Source organism: Myxine glutinosa, chromosome 5 (assembly GCF_964187855.1).
Source record: "Myxine glutinosa chromosome 5, kmMyxGlut1.1, whole genome shotgun sequence".
Lineage (NCBI taxonomy): Eukaryota > Metazoa > Chordata > Myxini > Myxiniformes > Myxinidae > Myxine > Myxine glutinosa.
In genome coordinates, this window is record NC_136265.1 from 188,046,681 (window position 1) to 188,070,113 (window position 23,433).

A 23,433-nucleotide genomic window follows, 5' to 3' on the forward strand; every position below is an offset into this window, starting at 1 on the left:
GGGGATGGAACATCACGTGATCGCTCTGAGCGAATCAGCGAGCTGTTCTGACACCGGCTGAGATTAGCGGGTACTTCGCTGAAATGCGCTGAGGTAAATATGAATAAAAAATATGGATCGTCAAATATTTTGAGTTCGGCCATGTTCGTCCCAGGCTCAATGGCCATGTCTATGCCAAATATCAAGCACGTGAGCCTCTCCGTTTCGGAGTCTATCGGTAACATTACACACACACACACACACACGCACACACACACACACACAAACTGTGTTTTATATATATACACACACACACACACACAGACAGAGATTAGTGGAATTATAGATAGATATAGATTATGTAATACAGTTATATCACAAATATAAAGACAATGGTTTTCAATTACCTTTGTTTGTTGCTTTTCTATAATCCTGAGCACTATTTTGAGGCCTTTATTGGATTCCTTGACCCAGAAAACATAGGATTAGCATATTTAATTGAGTCTCTAGGTTGACTAGAAGCCGAGATCGCGCAAAATATGTATTTTATGGCGGCCATTTTCAAAATCCAAAATGGCGGCCATGCAGGTGTCTGTGCAAATGCCAACATTGATTTTCAGATTCTCCATGCTCTGAAGATTCCAAAAATGTATAGTTTTGCTAATCTACCAAAATTTTTAAAGAAATTATATTTGTTAACATAGTGAACCTGACTACGCACAGGAAATAGAAACGGCATATTTTCACTCATCTCCCGGAACATAGAGATGTAATAATTGATAATGAAACAAAAGTAGGTTATTGCATGCACAGAAAGTGGGAAATAGAAGGAGATTTATAGGAGTTACCAAAGACATAAGTGCTATCCTGGATCCTAATGGAGCCATGTAGTGTAGCAGCATAGCAAACCTGTTGTGCATTTTGTGATACAAGCACCAAATTTGGCACAAATGTACATTAATATGTTGCGAACATTTTCAGATATTGGGCCACTTGAAATTCCGTAATTCTTTTTTTCACATTTTTTCAAATTTCGTAATTTCAAATTTTTCGGGTGACACCGTCACAATTTCGGTCTTCGAGGCCGGCCGATATAGTGGGGCGGCTTAGCCCAAATATTCAAAAGAATTGTGCATTTTGTGATACAAGCACCAAATTTGGCACAAATGTACATTAATATGTTGCGAACATTGTGTGGTCAGCAATGAAGACGAGAGTCTGAATTACATGTATGCAAAAGACCTTGTGAACCAGTGAAGCAAATACACGGGTAAGCATGAATTAAATCTAGGGCATGATATAATTTCCATGATGTTTACCTCTACACTCAATGGTGGAAGGAGGTAATGTTTTGATCCCAGCTTGTCTGTATGTCTGTTTGTCTGTTAGTCCACAAAATTCCAGACAAAGCTTGTAGTAGTGGTAGTTGTAGTGGTAGTGGTGATAACAGAAATTGTTATATAGAACTGAACTTATATTATTATTATATGCAGAAAATAACTTCATTTCTATATGCCCTGCAGTGGACAGGTTAATTGGTTTATGCACTGAAGGGGTCACCCTGGTGTGCACTGCTGTGTTCTGCCTCACTGAGTTGTTCAGGTATGATGTACTCAGCACAAGCTTCCGGTCGGCCCGGAGGTGGGGGTGCGGGGCCTGTCACGGAACGTCAAAACAAACGGCCTGCCGGGGGCCGCCCAAAAGTCGGGCGTGAGGGGCGCGTCCACTAATGGAACGCCTCTCGCTTCCCAGATCGAGGGCCACGTGGTCAGGAGAACCTCGTCCCTTCCGGTCACACTTTGCCTATCGGCCGGCCTCGAAGACCGAAATTGTGACGGTGTCACCCGAAAAATTTGAAATTACGAAATTTGAAAAAATTTGAAAAAAAAAATTACGGAATTTCAAGTGGCCCAATATCTGAAAATGTTCGCAACATATTAATGTACATTTGTGCCAAATTTGGTGCTTGTATCACAAAATGCACAATTCTTTTGAATATTTGGGCTAAGCCGCCCCACTAATGTGAGATTACCTTTTTTGGATCCTAATGGAGCCATGTGAGATTACCTTTTTTGGATCCTAGTGGAGCCACACATAATTCAATTTGGAAGGTGGATACGAGGACATGGGTGTGTTTGTGTTTGGGGGTCCATGGAGTGGGGTTTACTACAATTGGAATACAAAAAAACCATGTCAGGTGCAAACTCTTGTCACCTCGTTTCTGAACTGAGTACGTGTGGAATTCTTCTTTGATTATTTACCTGTTGATTTTTGTCTTTTTGCACTTGTTTTTTTTGTACTCTGTCAAAGCGTCTTTGGGCTTCTTGAAAAGCGCTATATAAAATAAATGTATTATTATTATTATTATTGCTTCTAATCTCCATACATGGGTTTCGGAGGGCTGAATGAGGCTCACTCGGGGCCGAAGTATGAACACTTATAGTTATTTCACTTTTTTTTTCTTTTTTTTTCTTTTTTTTTGTATACTGAATCGAGGCTCGTGAAAGAGCTGACATTTACTTCACAAACAAATCAACCAGACAAACAAAATATATAAAAAGAGGGAGCGGAAAACAAGAGAACGGGAAGCACGCAAACACTTGAGAGCACACAACATTTGAGAGCACGGAGATGTGTGGGAGGGAGAGGGCTTGGGGGGAGGAGGCGTGGGAAGTGGGGGGGGGGGGGGAGGGGTGGGAGAAGTATAAAACACAAGGACACCAAGGACTTCCAGGACAGAAGTTGGTATTTCAAAAAGTGGAATTGGGGTGAAATTATCGGGGATATTTATGAATTGTTATTTATTTATGAATACTTATTGTTCTCGTCACCTAACCAAATTATCCAACAGGTTTTGTCATAATCCGTCCACAACCTTTTGAAATATCACGCTATATATCGTTTTTTGACCCTATCCTCAATTGTGAAGAATCACTTAGAAATTAAGAAAATTATCTGATCCGGATCCGGTTTCAGATCTTCACCAAAATCGAATAAATTCGTCCTCGTCACACACCCAACCTGTGCACCATGTTTTGTCCGAATCCGTCCACAACGCTTTGAGATATCGTGCTATACATCGTGGTATGTGGCTGTGGGTGTGAGCTTCCAGTGAGGATGCCTGGGGCTAATGATGATGATGATGATGATGAGTGCTTGGTGGACGTTAAAGAACCTTGGTGTCTTTAATGAAGACTAGGCGAGCTATCAACTGCTCCAGGAAGAAATGAAAAATTCCAAATTATTTTCCTGACTACCACTCAAAGGGCAAAGGCAAACCACCCAGTGTAAGAACACCAGGGATAGAGGGGGGGGGGGGGGGGCACAGACAGAGAGTCAAATTAAATGTTTCTTGTACAGTTATATAATTATCTAGCTCCATCAAGTCGTTTCCGACTTCTGGTAACATTCGTCATCAGATTTCTCCAAACATCCCATCCCAAATGATTTTCCAGTCGATTATAGCCAACTCAAAATTCAACATGGTGGCCATTTTTTCAAAATTGCTAAAATGTGCCATAAACTTTTAAATATTGAATTCAGGACGTGAGTATCAATACAAAATCACAGACCGGCATATTATCTACAACTACATATTATCTATTATTTAGGACTAGATCTATAAGAGGTCGTTAAAATTTTCAATTTATCTCAAGTAGATAAATTAAAAATGTAAACTACCTCTTATAGATAATATGTGGTTCTTTGATTTTGTACCGATACTTGTACATCCTAAATTCAATATGAAACGGTTCATTGCACGTTTTAGCAATTTTGGCGGCCATTTTGAGAAAATGGCCACCATGTTGAAGTTCGAGTTGGCTAATCGACTGGATGTAAAGAGTATCAAGGTTTGAGCATAAATTCCGCATTTGTTGCTTGTATCGCAATGTGAACGATTCACCCTAATAATGGGTGTTAGCACATCCTATAAGTATTTGTCAGAGACCCAGAGTTGGAGAGGTGTTAGGGTTACACATTTTCTGTTCCAAACCACAGACAATGAACACATTTTATCACAACGTCCTTGCACTTTTTATCCCACTTCATCCTCACCTGCTCTGCTTTTCTCATAATTATTATATTATCGATGTACCATTGGTCCATTGCCCCTTTGACCCCAGACCTTGCTTTGCTTTGCATACCTTGTGTGTATATACCCCCTAGTGATAGTACATAACACCAAAGTTAATTTCTTTAAGGTAAACGTGAATTGCTGAAAAATGATCGTACAAAAATGGTGAACAAAGGCCATGATAAATAGTCATCAATCCACACGATCCTCCATTGCAAGCTCACCAATCACCAAACCTCACGATGAAGCCATGGCGGTGTAATGACCATCAAGGATCCCAAATGGGGAGAAAGCGGTCGATGACGTACACTTGGTGTATCCGAGAAATTTGAAGTTTAGACTAGACTAAGGTATATGCACTCGTGAAATTTATCACGGTACAACACCTTTAAAATACACACTGCTGACGTCACAATATAGCTGCATTTACAATTTGATGTTATCTTTGTTATTCGAGATTTGAAAAACGAAGTGACGTTATAACGCGTCGATAGACCACGAGAGGTAAAATCTCGTGCAAGGACTTCTCACCTGGGAGTTTCCGTGACCAGCGCTCCTCGTGCCGTTACCTTGGCAACGCGACGCAAAACAATCGCCTACGTCAGATGAGATCCTCGGAGAGAGGCGTGGTCGATTCGGTGCATAATGGTTGTAGCTTCTGGTCTGTCTGAGTCTGGGCTGTCGGTGGTTCAATTCCCGTCCGAGTCATACCAAGACTTTAAACAAGTACAGATACATTAAAAGTACTCCACCCCGCGATGCTATAAAGATGGTATTGGGAGGAAGAGGTGTATAATAAATTGATTAAATGCTTAATTTAAATAAATAGTAATCGTAAAATAATTAATTTCTTAATCAATTGGCTAATAGCATACTTAAACCACCAGTGTTTCATGTGAATCTGTAACTCCTTGAAAATTAATTTGATAATTGAACTAAAAAAAAAAAAAAAATCGATTAATTGATGAAATCGATAAATAATTAATCCATAAAGAAAAATACCCTTTATAGGCAAATTACTTGGTCACTGTCGTGTCCAATATCAGCTTCCTAGCTCAAATGGTGCCTGAGATTCTTTATTTTGTGTGTACTAAGTCGAGGCTCGTGTAAGAGCTAACACATAGAAGAAGATATAACACGACAATAAATATGTCGTGCACAGCACGATACTTGCGAAATCCCTAAAATAAGTTGTTGGCCTATGATGATCTCAAAAATAATTGGTGGTTGAATTCAGTGACCTGGTATAAAAATGCTCTTAAAATTTCAAGTCAAACAGATGAAAATTGATGATTTTAGAAATCTGGCCTATGTTGATCTTTTGGCCTTTGTTGACCTCAAAAATAGTTGGTGGTTGAATTTAGTGACCAGATATGCAAATCCTCTTCGAATTTCAAGTCAATCGGATGAAAATTGAGGATTTTAGAAATTTGACAAATTTGGTGACCTTTGGCCTATGTTGACCTATTGACCTTTTGACCCCAAAAACAAAAGGCTTCTTGCTTATGACCAACTCTACCATTTGGTAAAGTTTGGTGAAGATCGGTTGAAAATTGTGACCTGTAGGCGACTGACATACAGACAGACAGACAGACAGACAGACAGACAGACAGACAGACAGACAGAATAACGCACAAGACCAGCCAATATACTTGAAAAATCTTAGATTTTCGCAAGTAAAAAAGTAAATGGGAGACAAGAGGGGGAGAGACAGGGCAGCACAACAACAGTAGAGAACAGGGACAGTGGTAGATCTGTGGAAGAGAGAGGGCTGGGGTGGAGTACGTTGGATAAACAAGATGGACACGACAATAAATTTCAGGAAAGGAAAACGGAATTTGAAAAAGGTGGATTTGGGGTGTATTAGCGGTGGTAGAAAAGATCAAGCTTTTGGATTGGGGAAGATAAGAGATGGTGGTGAACAGCTGTTTTAAAGACCTGGAGGGTGGAGTGGGATTGAAGAGAGTGGGGGAGTTTGTTCCAGAGGCGGGAGAAAAGGGGAATGAAGGAATGAAGGTGAGCAGAGAGTCTTGATTTTGGCAGTTTAACCATAAGAGGGTTGCTGGCAGATCTTGTGCGACCTGTAGGAATATTTGGGGGACAGAGCCCAGAGAGAGCTGGGGGGGGGGGTGGGGGGGCAAAGCCGGAGAGGAGTCTGTAGAAGACGGAAAGACCACCAACCTGCCTGCGGTGAGTGAGTGAGAGGCCCTTGGAGTTAGCTTCATCGCGGGAGATTCCAATGATTCTGAAAGCGTTGGTTTCAACAGCGTGAAGCCGAGCTAGGTGTGAAGTAGGAGTACCGGCCCAGAGGGGGGAACAGTATTCCATTGAGCTGCGGATGAAAGCCTTGTATGTCCTCATCCACGCCTTCATCACCTCCCGTCTGGACTACTGCAATAGCCTCCTCTATGGTTCACCCTCAAAAATCACCAATAAACTCCAATACATTCAGAACTCCGCTGCCCGTCTACTCACCCATTCCCGGACCCGTGACCACATCACCCCCGTCCTTTACAAGCTTCACTGGCTCCCCATCCCCCAGAGAATCCAGTACAAAATCCTCCTCTTGACATACAAAGCCCTCCATAACCTGGCCCCATCCTACCTGGCTGACCTCCTCTCCAGGATATGGATAACGGAATCTGCTTTTGATGGTACGGAATACGGAATCGAAAGGCCCGCTCCCGTTGTTTGTGGCCGTGGCCTTGTTTGCCGGTGGCCTTGTGGTCTTTGTGGCCTTGTTTGCCGCTGTGGTCTTGATTAGCGGCTGCAGTCGTTTGCCGCTGCGTTTGCCGCTGCGTTTGCCGCTTTGCCTCCTCGACCTTGGCCTCGTACTCGTCCCTTCGCTCCTGCCTGGCATGGCTCTGAAGTACTCCGCCGCAAGGCTTCTTCTGCTCAATACCCGCTCCACCCCATCATGCATCTCTGCCATCAAATCAAATGGACTCCTCCGACGACCCAGGTACATTCACCGTGGCTCCGGTCGCAAGTTTGTTTATTTGCAATCAGGTCACTCCATCCCCGTCCTCTGGTCGGCTCAGCGCACTCTCACTCTTCGTCCCAGCGCACCTGGTCACAGCAACCCACACGATCGCACCTCTTGCCTACGAACCCTGGCTAAATCACCTGAATTCATCCCTGCTGTTCAAAACAACATCAAGCTCACCCTGTTCAACACCCGGTCCCTCAACAATAAATGCCTCATCCTGAACGAATACATCCTGGATAACAAACTGGACTTTCTCTGTCTCACCGAAACCTGGCAACAACCTCTGGACTACTACACACTCAACCTCACCACACCCAATGGATATTCCTACGTCAATAAACCACGCTCGGAGGGCCGAGGTGGTGGAATTGCCGTTATCCACCGTCAAGACATCAAGACCAACCTCATCTCCATCTCATCTGCTCCATCATTTGAACACCTGGCTTTAAAACTCTCTGGTCACACGCAGTCAGTCATGGCTGTCGTCTACCGCCCTCCCAAACCCCACCCATCATTCCTGTCTGACTTCTCCTACTTTCTGACCCAGCTATGTTCCCTCTCCCCCTCAATCCTCCTCCTTGGTGATTTCAATATCCACATGGACTCCACTGACTCCACAATAACCACTGACTTCACTGATTTACTCACCTGCTTTAACCTCACTCAACATGTCGACTTTCCTACCCATATCCGTGGTCACATTTTGGACCTTGTCTGCTCCACTGGATTAAATTTGCACCATCTCTATGGCTCCGACCTCACCCTCTCTGACCACTTAGCCATCACTCTGACCATCAACATCCCCGCCCCAACACCAAGGCATTATCGCACAATCAACTTCCGTAAGCTAAACGCTCTTTCACCTACCTCATTCTCATCCACCCTCTCTGAAAAAATGTCCACTTCTCCCTTCATTGACCTCCACACCCCTTCCGACCTCACTGACTACTACAACCACACTCTCTCCTCCTGCCTTGACCAGCTTGCGCCTGTAAAAACCAAAACAGTTTCTTTCACCCATTCTGCTCCCTGGTTTACCCCTGAACTCCACCTGATGAAAACTCGTGCTCGCCAACTTGAAAGACTCCGCAATAAAATGGGTCTCACAGTTCACTCCCAAGCCTACAAGGACCACATACAACACTACAAAGATGCCCTCTCCCGCGCCCGCTCTGCCTACTACTCTCAAATTATCCACTCTGGCTCCGGAAACCCAAAAGCACTCTTCTCGACAATAAACAAACTCCTCCGCCCCCTGAACACCACCACCCAGTCATTCACAGTAGACAACTGCATCTCCTTCCTCTCTTTCTTCCAACGCAAAATTGACAACATCTACAACAGCTTGACCACCGCCGCACCCGCTCCCCCTCCAACCACCTGCCCCCCCTTGTCCTGCCATCCCCTGTCTCGGTTCTCCCCAATCTCTCCTACTGACCTCTCTGAACTCCTCATAGGAATGAAAACTGCCACCTGCACTCTTGACCCCATCCCCTCCAGCTTTGTCAAAGCCTCCCTCCCTGCTCTCTCTCCACTTATCATTGCAACAATAAACTCCTCCCTGTCTACAGGCATCGTCCCACCTTCCCTCAAAATTGCTGCTGTTACCCCCATTCTAAAAAAACCTGGTCTAAACCCTGACACCCTAAACAACTTCAGACCCATCTCCAACCTACCCTTTCTGTCAAAAGTTTTGGAACGCGCTGTAGCCACTCAACTCAAACATCATCTCTCTGCCAATAACTTGTATGAAACATTCCAATCCGGATTCCGCTCCAACCACAGTACTGAAACTGCTCTCCTCAAAATCACCAACGACCTTCTCCTCTCCTCTGACGCTGGCAACCTCAACATTCTCGTCCTCCTCGACCTCAGCGCTGCCTTTGACACCATCGATCACACTATCCTCCTCACCCGACTTGAATCCACCTTTAACGTCACCGGCACTGCCCTCTCTTGGATTAAATCATACCTCTCTGACAGATGCCAGTTCATCTCCATCAATAACTGCAAATCCCCCACTGCTCCCCTCCCCCAAGGTGTCCCCCAAGGTTCAGTTCTTGGCCCCCTCCTCTTCATCCTTTACCTGTCCCCGCTCGGTCACTTAATCCGCCGTCATGGTCTCCAATTCCACTGCTTCGCCGATGACATCCAGCTTTTCATCTCCACCAAGTCCGTCTCCACCGACACCCACTCTATCCTGACAAACTGCATCACTGAAATAAAATCCTGGCTTCAAATCAACTTCCTCAAGCTTAACTGTGATAAATCTGAAATAATCATCATTGGCCCAAAAACGCTCACAAAATCCACCCATAACTTTGCCCTCAACATCGACGGTATCCCAGTATCCACCTCCCCTCACATCCGGAATCTTGGCGTCATCTTTGACCAAACCCTTTCCTTCGACAAATACACTAAACAGATCACAAAGTCAGCCTTCTTTCACCTGAAAAACATTGCCCGTCTCCGCTCATCCCTCTCCTCCACGGCTGCAGAAACCCTCATCCACGCCTTCATCACCTCCCGTCTGGACTACTGCAATAGCCTCCTCTATGGTTCACCCTCAAAAATCACCAATAAACTCCAATACATTCAGAACTCCGCTGCCCGTCTACTCACTCATTCCCGGACCCGTGACCACATCACCCCCGTCCTTTACAAGCTTCACTGGCTCCCCATCCCCCAGAGAATCCAGTACAAAATCCTCCTCTTGACATACAAAGCCCTCCATAACCTGGCCCCATCCTACCTGGCTGACCTCCTCTCCAGACACACTCCCACCCGCAACCTCCGCTCTGCTGGTACCAACCTCCTGACCCCCTCCATCCGGACCAAATTCAGATCCTGGGGGGACAGGGCCTTCTCCATCGCTGCTCCCACCCTCTGGAACTCACTACCTCACACCATCAGAGACTCCTCCTCACTCACCACATTCAAAACATCACTAAAGACCCACCTGTTCAACGCTGCATTCAACATTCAACCCACAGCATTTAACCCCTGACTATCTCTTCTCCTTCTCCCTCCTTTTGCTTTAAATATTTCCCTATTGATTCTTGTCTTGTCTTTTTGATTCTTGTCTTATATATATGCCGTATATCGCTGCTGTTTGTTTTCTTGATTCTTGTCTTTTTGCAATTGTTGTTTTCATGTATTGTTATGCATTATGTTTTCCACTCTGTCAAAGCGCCTTTGGGCTTCTGGAAAAGCGCTATACAAAATAAATGAATTATTATTATTATTATTATGTCGTGAGGAGCTCAGGTGTGCCAAGGAAGGACTTCGCACGACGGAGGATGCCACGTGCCCAGATGAGAATGACAATAAATGAGTGCTTAACAACAAACAACAACATGCATTTTAAGGCCATTTTCCCTGCTAGAGCGGGGGTTAGCCTTGCGGTCCCCATGACAATCTTCTCCATTTTGCCCTATTTTCTGCATCTCTCCTTGTTAACCCCCTTGCCCGCATTTCTTCTTCCACCATCTTTAGCCAAGTCTTTCTCGGTCTTCCCCGTCTTCTACTTCCTTCTACATTCATTTCCATCACTGTTCTCAACCAGTCACTTTCATCCTTCCTCAACACATGACCAAACCATCTCAACCTGTTCCTCTTCACAGCATCAATCACAGGCTCTATTCCCATCATCTTACGCAATTCATCATTTGTCTTCCTCTCTCTCAACGATACTCCGCACATCCGTCGAACCAGTCGCATTTCCACCCTTTCCAACCTTCGTTGCTGCTCTACGTTCATTACCCATGTCTCGCTCCCATAAATCATAACACTTCTCACACATGCAGCATACACCTTTCCCTTCAGCTTCAACGACACCCTCCTCGTCAGCACGCCACTCAGTTCCCGAAACTTCTTCCATGCACGTCTCACTCGAGCAACCGTTGCCGAGTCTGATCCACCTTCTCCATTCAGCATGTCTCCGAGGTAGCAAAATGTTTTCACACCTTCCAGTTTCACACCGTCTCCAAGAGTGCTTAACAAATAGAAATAAATAAGTAATTAATAAATTAATTGATTAATACAAATAATTAAAAATACCGTTTTTGCCAAAGCACATGCTCATGATTGTGCCCAAATTTCAGCTTCCTAGCTCAAAAGGTGCCCGAGATATTTCCCAGATGAGAAAGTAAATAAATAATTGATTAATACTGAAAATAAATAAATAATAATCGTAATATAATTTTTTTATTAATCATATATAAAAATATAATATTAGCAAGGACTAATGCCAGTCCATGGTCAGGTATAAATCCTAAACTTAATTAATCTGAGAGAGAGTAATTCAATGTGATGTATAAGTGGTGTAAACCGATTGTAAACTAAAAGTGTAAAAGTAAAAGTGTAAACTAAAAAGGCATCAAGGGCAGTGTATTTCATTTTTTCGGAGAATTTCGGCTCTTTATTAATTCACGGGGGTAGAAAAAGATCATACAAATGAGGTGTCAAAGTCCACATATCTTCAATACTCCAACTCCTGTACAAGTGGGTATCATTTCATTTGACCGGTTCCTTTCTCGCATGTTCTCGCAGAAGCTCCATCGTGTCCAGTTGTGTTTTCTTTTTTTTTTCTTTTTTTTCTTTTTTTTTTTCGTATACAAGATCGAGGCTCGTGAAAGAGCGAACATTAATCACACAGAAAGACAAACAGACACACAAAACAAATAACATCGGGAGCGGTAGACAAGATGGGGAGAGAGGGGGAAGGACACAAACACAACATTTGAGAGCAGGGACCGAGAGACATGGAGGCATCGAGAGAACTGTGGGAGGGAGAGGGCTTTGGGGGGGAGGCATGGGAAGGGGGGGGGGGGGTGGGAGAGGTATAAAACATATGGACACTGCCAAGACTTCTAGGAAAGAAGTTGGAATTTCAAACAAGGTGGATCTGGGGTGAATTAGTGGGGGTAGAAAAGATCAAGGTTTTGGATGGGGGAAGATAAGAGATGGTGGTGAACAGCTGTTTTGAATTGATGCATTTCTAAAGAAACATCCTCTCTTGAACCTCATGAAATATCTTCATCCTCACCTGTTGATTTCCTTCCAAAAGATCCCACTGTGCCGTTTGAAAAGAGAAGGCCATTGTGTGCTCATAACCCAGCCGAAGCCTAAACTCCTGCCCTAATCGATATGGGGGCACTGCAGCGGCGGCATAGCTCTATCCCTAGAAAAGATGTCATGTGGAGTAATGGAGTTTGCAGGCGAGCTGTGGATACATCTTTATTCCAAACAGAATCCAGGAAAAGTGGTATTTAAAAAGGAAATGAACACAAGGTGTGAGCATTATGCCAAGACGTAGTTTTGAAGAAGACGTGAGCAGAAAGTGCTCACTCATTATGCTCGAAGTTATCTATATATATCTATCTATAATTCCACTAATCTCTGTGTGTATGTTTGTTTGTATGTTTGTATGTTTGTCTGTGACCGCTGTTTCTCGACAACTACCGGTCCGATATACTTGAAACTTGCCAGGTATATTGCTGGGGACCCGAGGATGTGCCTTTTCAAGGTTTTAAATTAATCGCAGAAGTAGTTACCGAGCTATGTCCAAAAAACGATTCAACCAATCAGAGAGCAGCGAGCTATCACGTGTGCCGAACGTGGCGAACAGACTCTGCCTCGGATGGCACATTTGAGAGCGTATTCATTTATTTCCCGTCGGCAAACTATGTTGGCGCTATGTTGGCGTTAAACGATGTTTTAAAACTAATTAAAACTAATTTGCGATTCTTTCGCTTTCCTGTGATATGCGACCTTCCGGAGCTCCTGTGAGAGCGTGCGCCATTACGGATAGTACGGGTACGGGCATGCCATATGTTGGCGTTAAACTATGTTTTAAAACTAATTAAAACCATTTCATGTAAATAGAGGGGGGGGGGGGGGATTGTCACTGTACTCGCAAGCCGTTCGCCGTTCGCTTTGGCGTTGCGAATGGACCAAAACATTTCATGAACCAAACCATTTCATGTAAAGCGTTCGCCGTTCGCTTTGGCGTTGCGAATGAACCAAAACATTTCATGACCCAAACCATTTCATGTAAATAGAGGGGGGGGATATAATTTTAGATATATATATAGTACGGGCATGCCCTAGTATATATAAAGGAGGAGTGTCTGTCTGTGTGTGTATGTGTGTGTGTGTAATGTTACCGATAGACTCCTAAACGGAGAGGCTTACGTGCTTGATATTTGGCATAGACATGGCCATTGAGCCTGGGACGAACATGGCCGAACTCAAAATATTTGACGATCCATATTTTTTATTCATATTTACCTCAGCGCACGGAATCAACGGAATCAGAGCTGGTGGGCGCTGATTCGCTCAGACCGATCACGTGATGACGCTATGACGCTATGAACGCTATGACGCTATGAAAAAAAAAATCGCTATGACGCTCAGAGCTCGCTCAGAGCGATCACGTGATGACGCTATAACGCTATGAACGATATGACGCTATGAACGCTATGACGCTATGAAAAAAAAAATCGCTATGACGCTCAGAACTCGCTCAGAGCGATCACGTGATGACGCTATGACGCTATGAAGCTATGAACAATATGACGCTATGAACGCTATGACGCTATGAATGCTATGAAAAAAAAAATCGCTATGACGCTATGAACGCTATGAACGCTATGAACGATATGACGCTATGACGCTATGAAAAAAAAAAATCGCTATGACACGCTATGACGCTATGATGCTATGATGCTATGAAAAAAAAATCGCTCGCTTTGCCAAGGGGCTCGCTCCCCGTTCCCCTCCCTTCCCCTTCCCCCTCCCCCTCCCGGCAATGCCGGGTACTTCTGCTAGTACTGAATGAAACAGAAAACTACCTTTCCCCCCTCTTGCATTGTTAAAAAAAGGTATACAGCTTAGAAGAATGACATCACAACAACAACAACTTTGTTTCACACATCTTGCATGCCACTTGCCCTTCAGCCAGGCTGCTTCTGTTGTGCAGGTATTTACTGCAATACCCTTTTTCCACTGGATAATATTGGTTGGGTTAGGCCAGGTGCTCTTACCTTAAATCTTTACTTTCATACTGACATCTGGAGAAAACAAAAGCTTTTCCATATCCTTCCTAAACCCAACCATTAATAAATAGCTCTGAGTGGACTAACGGTGAACTCTTGAGTTTTACCTCTGCTAATTTAGGGGAAACCCCCAAGGAGCCCCCTAACCCCAAAAATAAAAATCGAAGACCGAGCGATCTTGCAGAGCATCGAGTGCAAGGGCTGTACCGGGTTTCAGTGCAATTGTTGGTAAATAGGGACGATTAGGGATCCAAAGTTTGGGGGGATCCAATGTGGTCCAGTCAAAGAAATTTGAAATGGGAAAACTCTGGACCTGACTTATGGGTCGGGGCGACATGGCCAATCGTTTCTCTTTTGGAAAAACTAGGACGTGCCCGTACGTGGGTGCCCGTACGTGCGTGCAAAAAAGCATGCGTGCAAACAACAACAACAAAAAAAAACGTTGAAACCACGTGGCAGTAACGACCACAGAACCCCCCCCCCTCTATTTACATGAAATGGTTTGGTCCATTCGCAACGACCACAGAACCCCCCCCCCCCCCCCTCTATTTACATGAAATGGTTTGGTCCATTCGCAAAGCCAAAGCGAACGGCGAACGGCTAAATCGCCATAGCTCGGTAACTACTTCTCCGATTAATTTCAAACCTTGAAAAGGCACATCCTCGGGTCCCCAGCAATATACCTGGCAAGTTTCAAGTATATCGGACCGGTAGTTGTCGAGAAACAGCGGTCACAGACAAAAACACACACACACACACACACACACAGACACACACACACACACAGAGATTACTGGAATTATAGATAGACTAGGACGTGCCCGTACGTGGGTGCCCGTTCGGAAAAACATTCCAAACCGCGTGGCAGTAACGACCACAGAACCCCCCCCCCTCTATTTACATGAAATGGTTTGGTCCATTCGCAAAGCCAAAGCGAACGACCACAGAACCCCCCCCTCTATTTACATGAATGGTTTGGTCCATTCGCAAAGCCAAAGCGAACGGCGAACGGCTAAATCGCCATAGCTCGGTAACTACTTCTCCGATTAATATGAAACCTTGAAAAGGCACATCCTCAGGTCCCCAGCAATATACCTGGCAAGTTTCAAGTATATCGGACCCGTGGTTGTCGAGAAACAGTGGTCACAGACAAACACACACACACACACACACACACACACACAGACACACACACACACAGAGATTACTGGAATTATAGATAGATGGGTCTGATTGTCCAATATGCATGAAAGCTTTAATTGGCAATATTTTCTCAATATTGATTTATTTATCTTCTACAAGTAACTAGGAGTACCTGGCGTTGCCAGGAGGGAGGAGGCAGGAGAGGTAGGGTGAGGATGGGAGTGGAAGGGCATTCATCACCTTTTCGTTGAATATATGCTGGTGAATGTGCAGTTCATCACGTTTCTGAGTTAAGTGTGATGCCGAACAGGAAGAAGAAGAAGAAGCCGTCTTACCAAACTTCGTACACTTCCGGGATTGTTTGATTTATTTGTGTTCATATGTCTGATGATTGTTTTGTATTTATTTATGCCAATATGTACTTGTATATAACTGTCATTAATTTTAAAAGGCTTAGGCACTATCGAGCGATTTTTTTTTTTAAATCCCAAAAAACAACTTTTTTATTCAGATTTAAAAAAAAAAAAATTTTTTTTGCCTAAAACACTCCCAAGCACTCACTGATGAACCTCTGAAAGTTTGACGAAGATCCGTTCAGCCATCTCTGAGAAAAATGGCAACACAGACAGACAGACAAACAGCTCTCTTGTATAGTAGAAACCGGATTTAAATGCTATTTTAACCAGCACAACTTAACATCCACATAACTTTGCAATTAACTGAAGCCATTATAATCTACATTTGGTTCATATGTCCTGTAGTTTTACCCGATTGAAATGTATTCCATTTATTAACACATATTTTATGCACAAAGCAAGAAACAAATAACAACAAGAGGGAGAATTGCTCTGCAATACATGTCTCCTCTCAGTCCCAATGTTTCCCATAGTAAAGCCTTAACAATTTTTAAAAAATTGGTGAAACTCTCCGAAACTCGAACTTATGTAACTTATTATAACTAGCAGAGGTACCCGGCGATGCCCAGGTATTGTATCAAAGTAACACCATGCAGTAATGTGCAGGTTTTGGCACACATTACAAACTATTTGACTAATAAAATAGGATCTCTGTGTATTTTCACTAAAGTAGGAATTACAGCAAAATTTTCTTGACTTACTTGTGGTTTTTTTTTTTTTTGTTTTGTTTTTTGTTTTTGTATACCAAATCGAGGCTCGTGAAAGAGCTAACATTAATCACACAAAAAGACAAACCGACACACAAAACACAAAAAACAAGGGGAGCGGCAGACAAGATGGGGAGAGAGAGGGAAGGACACAAAAGAGAGGGGGAAGAGGGGGAAGGACACAAACACAACATTTGAGAGCAGGGACATCGGGAGGACTTGGGGGGAGGTGGGAGAGGAATAAAACATATGAACACTGCAAGGACTCTGGGGTGAATTACCGGGGGTAGAAAAGATCAAGGTTTTCGATGGGGGAAGATAAGAGATGGTGGTGAACAGCTGTTTTAAAGACCTGGAGGGAGTTCCAAAGCTCAGGATATACAATATCATTGTATTGTTCATTCCTTGTTCATTCATTATTGTTCATTGTTCATTGTATTGTTCATTGTATTGTTCTCAGGAAATATTGTTCATTCCAAAGCCTCAGGATATACAATATTCTTGGTTTTTCCCTGTGGTGCGATGATGGAGACCATCAAGGTTCCCAACTCTTGAAATACCAACATAAAGCTGACCATGTGAAAAGACAGGATCCGCCAGGTTCAGTCCAACAACTTTCAATGATTGCCCTTAAGATTTATTGATTAAAACGTGTGTGTGGATTAAGATTTTAAACGATCATTCATTCATTCATTCATATTTATGGCAAAGCTGAGTCTGACAGGAAATTGAAGCCTTTTAAATTCAAAAGAAAACACATCCGCCAAACTAACACATCCGCCAAACTAACACATCCGCCAAACAAACACATTGCCAAACTAAAACATCCGCCAAATAAACACATCTGCCAAACCAAAACATCCGCCAAATAAACACATCTGCCAAACCAAAACATCCGCCAAACTAACACAACCACCAAACCAACACATCCGCCAATCTAACACATGCGTCAAACCAACACATCAGTCATACCAACACATCCGCCAAACCACCACATCCGCCAAACCACCACATCCTCCAAACCAACACATCCACCAAACCAACACATCCGCCAAACCAACACATCCGTCAACCCAACACATCCGCCAAACCAAAACATACGCCAAACCACCACATCCACCAAACCACCACATCCTCCAAACCAACACATCCACCAAACCAACACATCCGCCAAACCAACACATCCGTCAACCCAACACATCCGCCAAACCAAAACATACGCCAAACCAACACATGTACCAAACCAACACATGCACCAAACCAACACATCAGTCATACCAACACATCCGCCAAACCAACACATACTCCAAACCAACACATCAGCAAACGAACACATCCACTGAAGAAATACATCCGCTAAACCAACACATCCGCCAAACCAACACATCCGCCAAACTAACACATGCGCCAAATCAACACATCTGCCAAACCAACACGTCTGCCAAACCAACACATGCCCAAAACCAACACATCTGCCAAACCACCACACGAGCCAAACTAAGACATCCGCAAAAGCAATACATTCCCCAAACCAACACATCCACCATTCCAATGCATCCACAAAACCAACACATCCGCCAAACCAATACATTCCCCAAACAAACACACCAGCCAAACTAAGACATCCGCCAAAGCAATACATTCCCCAAACCAACACATCAGCCAAACGAACACATCCACCATTCCAATGCATCTGTCAAACCAACATATCCGCCAAACTAACACATGCGTCAAACCAACACATGCGTCAAACCAACACATCAGTCATACCAACACATCCGTCAAACCACCACATCCGCCAAACCACCACATCCGCCAAAGCAATACATCCACCAAACCAACACATCCGCCAAACTAACACATGCGTCAAACCAACACATCAGTCATACCAACACATCCGCCAAACCACCACATCCTCCAAACCAACACATCCACCAAACCAACACATCCGCCAAAGCAATACATCCACCAAACCAACACATCCGCCAAACTAACACATGCGTCAAACCAACACATCAGTCATACCAACACATCCGCCAAACCACCACATCCGCCAAACCACCACATCCTCCAAACCAACACATCCACCAAACCAACACATCCGCCAAACCAACACATCCGTCAACCCAACACGTCCGCTAAACCAATACATCCACCAAACCAACACATCCGCCAAACTAACACATCCGCCAAAGCAATACATCCGCCAAACCAACACATCAGCTAAGCGAACACATCCGCCAAACCAACACATCCGCTGAACCAACACATCCGCCAAACCAACACATGCCCCAAACCAACACGTGCCCCAAACCAACACATCTGCCAAACCAACACATCCGCCAAACGAACACACGAGCCAAACTAAGACATCTGCAAAAGCAAGACATTCCCCAAACCAACACATCAGCCAAACGAACACATCCACCATTCCAATGCATCCACGAAACCAACACATCTGCCAAACCAACACATCAGCCAAACGAACACACGAGCCAAACTAAGACATCCGCAAAAGCAAGACATTCCCCAAACCAACACATCAGCCAAACGAACACATCCACCATTCCAATGCATCCACGAAACCAACACATCCGCCAAACCAACACATCAGCCAAACGAACACACGAGCCAAACTAAGACATCCGCAAAAGCAAGACATTCCCCAAACCAACACATCAGCCAAACGAACACATCCACCATTCCAATGCATCCACGAAACCAACACATCCGCCAAACCAATACATTCCCCAAACAAACACACCAGCCAAACTAAGACATCCGCCAAAGCAATACATTCCCCAAACCAACACATCAGTCAAACGAACACATCCACCATTCCAATGCATCTGTCAAACCAACAAATCCGTCAAACCAACACAAGTGTCAAACGAACATATCCACCAAACCAACACATCCACCAATCAACACATCCGCCAAACTAACATATCCACCAAACCAACACATCCACCAAACTAACACATCCACCAAACCAACACATCCGCCAAACTAACACATCCTCCAAACCAACACATCCGCCAAACCGACACATCCGCCAAACTAACACATGCGTCAAACCAACACATCAGTCATACCAACACAACCGCCAAACCAACACATCCTCCAAACGAACACATCCACCAAACCAACACATCCGCCAAACCAACACATCCGTCAACCCAACACATCCGCCAAGCCAAAACATACGCCAAACCAACACGTGCACCAAACCAACACACCAGTCATACCAACACATCCGCCAAACCAACACATACTCCAAGCCAACACATCAGCCAAACTAACACATCAGCCAAACGAACACATCTGCCGAACCAACACATCCGCCAAACTAACACATGCGCCAAATCAACACATCCGCTGAACCAACACATCCGCCAAACTAACACATGCGCCAAATCAACACATCCGCCAAACCAACACATCCGCCGAACCAACACATGCCTCAAACCAACACGTGCCACAAACCAACACATCCGCCAAACGAACACATCAGCCAAACGAACACACGAGCCAAACTAAGACATCCGCCAAAGCAATACATTCCCCAAACCAACACATCAGCCAAACGAACACATCCACCATTCCAATGCATCCACTAAACCAACACATCCGCCAAACCAATACATTCCCCAAACCAACAGATATGGGGAAGGATATGGGGGAAAAGTCTGGAATACTGACACATTTTTAATATGTGATATTGTCACGTCAGCCCAGCAGTTAACACCGCTGGATGACAGAAAGCCATAACGGTCCTTAATTCCGATGTGTAGCTGAATTTGGCGGTTGGTCCGTCACGCGCGGTTGAGGGAACCAAAGTCCTTACCTGGACGGAGGCCACACGGGTTTATTCTCGGACCCACAAAAAAAATAAACACACATGACAAATAAAATGCAATAATAATTAATTTAATGAAAGTAAATGTCATAAGAAAGTGGTGAAAATGAAAGGTAAAGTAAAAGTAAATCCTAATTTGAGACGTCTCCACTTCGTCACAAAAACAAACAAGGGGAAAGATAATGAAAATAAAATAAAATGTTTTAAGCCGGCCGGCACTCAGCTTTGCGTCCAGAAATGGCCTTTAGGAGCCTGGTGGTAGTCGAACCCTGAAGTTACCGCGCGGGAAGCGCACAAAATGGTGCAGAGTTGCTCTCCGCGTCACCAAGAACATGAGGTAAGCAGACCGTATGGCCTCCTTTCTCTTCGCTCGCGGCCTCCTCCACCTCTGAAGAACACCACAGCCAAAATAACACCTAACAATGCTGCCCACGCAGCCAAGAGCTCCCCACTCTCTTCAAAAGTGCGCCCAAACTCCAAGCTCCAGGACCAAAACAAATCCACCGCCTTTCTTGTCCAAATAACGAGCAGAGAGAGAGAGAGACTCTTCTTCCTCCTTCTCTGCTCAATCCTTCCCTGCTGACGTCACGCTGACCAATGGCCGAGCTCTCTCGAAATACCCCATCTCCTCTCGACATTGACGAAGCTTGGGGAGTGGCCTGTCAGTTACGATCCCTGGGAAGTGGGGTTTAATTGTCGATCAGGAACGTTCAGCTTCTGTCGGCAATTATACCAGTTATGGTTGGTTAATGGACGGTTGTTGTTATTGTTGTTGTTGTAACGAGTGTGTGTTTTTATGGCCGGCCTTGTCATAATTGTAAAAACAGGGAAAAAACATCGAGGGCAATCACATACTGGGGGAGAACTAATCTTAACCCCTATCTATTTACCATAGCTCCACCCCCTGTGTGAATACACATAAACAACCTTAGGTTCCAGTTTCCCTACTTCATACATCGAGATGTCTCCTATGCATCCACGGTCCATGCTACACCTATACAATCCTGCCTCCACTATGGTATTCCATCCTCTACCCCCACAAACATAACAATATTTTCTAAGCCCCAAAAGTGCATAACTTCGTGAAAAAAGATGAAATGCCGAAACCCAAACCTGTTCTGTAACCTATCTATCTATAATTCCAGTAATCTCTGTCTGTACGTTTGTTTGTCTGTGACCGCTGTTTCTCGACAACCACGGGTCCGATATACTTTTAACTTGCCAGGTATATTGCTGGGGACCCGAGGATGTGCCTTTTCAAGGTTTCATATTAATCGGACAATTACTTACCGAGCTATGTCCAAAAAACGATTCAACCAATCAGAGAGCAGCGAACGATCGCGTGTGCCGAACGTGGCGGGCACACTCTGCCTCGGATGGCACATTTGAGAGCGTATTCATTTATTTCACGTTTGCAAACTATGTTGGCGTTAAACTATGTTTTACAACTAATAAAAACGAATTTGCGATTCATTCGCTTTCCTGCGCGTTTGTGCACGCGATGGCGATTTCTTTACCAAACTCCGGAAGCCGTTCGCTTTGGACCAAACCATTGCATGTAAATAGAGGGGGGGGATTGTCACCACTCGCAAGCCGTTCGCTTTGGACCAAACCATTTCATGTAAATAGAGGGGGGGGGATATAATTTTAGATATAGATATAGTACGGGCATGCCCTAGTTATAATAAAGACATTTACCAAGTTTCAGTTCAATATGTTGAAGCATAAGGGAGAAAAATTCTGATAAACCACAGGTGGGATAGACAGACAGACAGAAAGATGGATGGAAGGACAGACAGCAAACCTATACTCTCCTATACTCTCCTCTGATGAAACCGGCAAGGAATTAATAAACATGCAAAACATGAATATAACATGTGTTTCTAAATATCCACTGGGGAATTTTGGCAGCAGAGAGCACCAAGACATGTGGACCACTCTGTAGAGACAGGTAATATGGCCATGCCAATGGTGAACAATGGCATCTTACTATAATTCACCAAATGTCCGTCCATCTGTCTGTCTGTCTGTCCGTTCGAAGGTACCGTAAAAACTTCTGAACCGATCGCAACGCTATTTTGGGTGGGTAATCCTGGGATCTCCAGGAGTAAAATAGGCTATTTAGTTTTCCCAATTTCAGCTTTGGTCTCCAGCATTCTCAGGTTTGGACTCCCGCATAACATTCGCGTTCGCATAATGTTTATTGTGACGATGTTTTCATTGTGACGATGTTGTTTTCCCAGGTGCCGCACAAACGGTTGCACCGATCGCTGCACAGCTGCACCGATCGAACTCGGTGACCTCGGACAAAGACCTTTTATAAAGACATGGGTTGAATCCCTGCTTGAGAGAATTCCAAACCCCTCGCTCCCTGCCATCACGGCCGTCTCTCCAACTTACAATCCCACGAGATATGCTGAAAGGACGACCCAAAACCAATATAAACATCCTTAAAACCAATATAAACGCATGTAGCGGTTACCATATTCGCATGTCGCGGTTACCTTATTCGCATGTAGCGGTTACCTTATTCGCATGTCGCGGTTACCTTATTCGTATGTGGCAGTTACCTTATTTGTATGTAGCAGTTACCTTATTTGGTCATAATCCACGTGCACGGGCCTGTGGGGCTTTTGGTTGTGTGGACGTGACGTGCGCGCATTGGGGCAACAGGTTGTTGGAGCCACGCCCTCCAGAGGGTTTTGGCTTTATAAAAGCTGTACGAGTTCCGTTCGCGAGATCAGTGCGGAGTATTTCTGTTTGAATAAACGAGCTTCGAACCCTACGAAATGGCCTCGTCTTCCGCAACTCCTAAAATATCTACACTGATGTCAAAGCAGAAGGGATAGTCGGTTTCACGTGCCAATTTGAATACCTGGGGTATGTGCCATTACCATAAGCTTCCTGTCGCTTGCCAAGCCACCCGTTCCTTGTCAACCGTTTAGATTGAGTGCTCAAACCACTTGGCGAGTGCTCTACAAGCTGATTGGTCATGGAACATACCCCTAAAATAAAAGCACAAGGCTGAGAAGAGGCAAAAAGTAAATTCAATTGTTCAAGCTCCTTTGTCTAAAATAACTGCGATTATTTCCACTATATTCCTCGAACAACCGATAAAAGCATTATATCAGCAAGACCCGAAGACAAAAAAAAAAAATTACACTGCTCAAAGCACTCACCGTCCATTACACCGCATTTGATAGAGAG